Raw genomic sequence first — 2,705 nt, 5'->3', positions numbered from 1 at the left:
CCACAAGATAAATTTATTATTTTTTGATTATTTTTATACATGACTAAAACAAGTGATTATTAACATCCGTAAGGTTGGATCGTTGAAAAACTCATTTCAAAAAATATTTCAGGTAATCTGGCACCAGTCTCATTTTAGAGACTAGTAATTTTACTAGATTTTTATTAAAAAGTGGTACAAGATAAATTTATTATTTTTTGATTCTTTTTCTACATGACTAAAATAAGTGGTTATTAACATCCGTACAGTTGGATCGTTGAAAAATTCATTTTAAAAAATATTTAAGTTAATCAGGCACGAATACTATTTTAGGGACTAATAATTTTACTAGATTTCTATTAAAAAGTGGTACAAGATGAATTTATTATTTTTTGATTATTTTTCTACATTACTAAAACAAGTGGGTATTAACATCCGTATGGTTGCATCGTTAAAAATCGTAATAAAAACATATTTCATAGCAATGCATATATATGAATAAATTAAAATTTGGTTACCTTTTTCACTTTTCACCCACGTTTTCTTTTCCCTCTCCTCCCATTTTCATTTCCCTTTTTCCAAAATTTCTTTCCCCCCTTGTGTCTCAGAGCTTTTTTTTGTTGACTAACACTTCCCCTTTCTCATATCTTACTTCCTCCCTCTGCCATCGATTAGGTGTATATGGTGATGGGTTGGAGTTATTAAGTTTAGAAACCCTAACCATCTCTCTGCTTTCATCTCTCTGTGACATACACCAGCTGTGATTTAGTTGTTAAGATTCACTTTTATTGGTATGTGGAGCTTCTTAAGCACGAAAATGAAGGAGAATGTGAGATCAAACTGAGTCTAGGGTTTGTAATCATTTGTAATATATGTGTTTTTAATGTATTTGATTTTACAGTGTTGATTATCAATTGATGGGGTTAATTTGATGGGGTTTTGTTTTTAGGCGTTGTCAAAGCTTGTTAGTGGAGGTGGAGTCAATGTTAGTGAGTATGGTCCAGATTGCACTCCTGTTATTGTGTATAACTTTCTTTATGTTAGTCATTTCTTGTACTCTCTTTCATTTTTATTATATTTGAGTTAGTTTTGAACTACATCTTAGCTAATTAATACATTGTATGTGTATATTAACTCATATACATTTTTATTTGAGTTAGATTTCATTTTTTGCTGCATTTGTAATCATTTTTAATATTTGTGTTTTTTAATGTATTTGATTTTACAGTGTTGATTATCATTTGATGGGATTAATTTGATGGGGTTTTGTTTTTAGGTGTTGCCTAAACTGGTTAGTGGAGGTGGAGTCAATCTTGGTGAGTATGGTCGAGATCGCACTCATGTTATTGTCTATAACTTTCTTTATGTTAGTTATTTCTTGTACTCTCTTTCATTTTTATTTGAGTTAGCTAGTTTTGAACTACATCTTAGCTAATTAATACATTTTTTGTGGATATTAAAGTGTTGCATATGTCTAGCAAAACATTAATCTGGATATCTCTAGCTCGTGTTTTACTTTTCTAATCTAGCAGTTGCCTCCTTTAAACCCTACATAAGTGGGTTGATTTGGCACTCTCAGGTATAGTAAGATTAACATAACTATGCTCTTGATCTGTAATAAAATTATTCCCCCCTGATCGAGTTGCATAAAGATATTTTTGTTCACTAAATAGATATATTTGAAAGAGGAAACTCTCTCTTTCCCTGCCCTGGCTCTCGACCCTAAGGCTACATTATAGACATTATATGAATTCATGTGATCTATACTTGAAATAACAACATAAATATCACAACTTCAAAATATTAGAAATGTTATTGAATTCTCAGAGCTGGGCAGAGGATCAGAAAGAAAATCTCAAACTACTAATAATTAATTTGCACATGCACTTGAATATAGGAGACAACTGCATCTCTATTTAGACAGGATGTTTGAGCATATTTATGCGTGATGTGATTTGTGGACCTGGATCAGGGTCAATGCATGGGGTTAATTGTTAAGTTCATCTTTGGTTAAGTTAACGGAGAATGTAGCTTTGTGTAACAATTTATATTTGTTGATATATACCACATGTCTATAGCATGGTTTCATTTTGTCCATAACTCTTTGTGGTTTTCAATCTTAAAGGCTTGGTATGCAATAGAGTGCTAACACTTGGGAACCGGTTGAGCATCTTGAGGGTGTTGTAGATGCTTTTGATCGGAGGTTTTAATTGTTCCTATAATTAGCATGTAAAATCTTTAAGTGAGAATATACAAAGCATATATATCTTCATTAAGTAGCAGCATATTTAAGCATCAATTAATTTTTTGAAAGATGAAGTTTTCATGTATTTGTTTTCACCTATGTAGACTCTGAACGCGAGAAAGAAGAGAGCTAGACATTTAGGATCATTGGATGAGATACCAACGGCTCCAACTTGCTCCATGTCCCACTTTCTTATATGCAAACAAATGTTTTCAACTTTTGGCCAGATATTACAAGGTTCTCCTGGCTATTTTGGCTCTCATGGGAAAATGAAAAGAACTTTTGGGTCTTACAAGAGGCAATTGTTTTTTTTTTTTGGTGTTGATGAGGGGCATTAGACCCCGATATAAGAGGCAGTTGTGGTTATGCAGGAGCAAGCTTACATATACATGTTGCTAGTTTATCTTTCACATTGTAATATTTACAGTATAAAAGATTTTGCGATTTAATTTTTTTCAAATATATTGTGAGAATATTTTCA

The 2,705-nt window shown here is 31.9% G+C and overlaps 1 long non-coding RNA gene across 1 annotated transcript; it reads left to right on the top strand.

The window, feature by feature from the left end:
- The first annotated feature begins 519 nt into the window (after positions 1-519).
- LOC108218030 (uncharacterized) lies at positions 520-2,705 on the top strand. Its single transcript, XR_001806277.2, has 4 exons — positions 520-830; positions 929-1,018; positions 1,256-1,295; positions 2,329-2,705. It is a non-coding gene; the product is annotated as an uncharacterized LOC108218030 (long non-coding RNA).

The sequence above is a fragment of the Daucus carota genome, chromosome 4 (genome assembly GCF_001625215.2).
Source record: "Daucus carota subsp. sativus chromosome 4, DH1 v3.0, whole genome shotgun sequence".
NCBI lineage: Eukaryota > Viridiplantae > Streptophyta > Magnoliopsida > Apiales > Apiaceae > Daucus > Daucus carota.
This window is presented reverse-complemented; position numbering and strand designations above follow the sequence as displayed.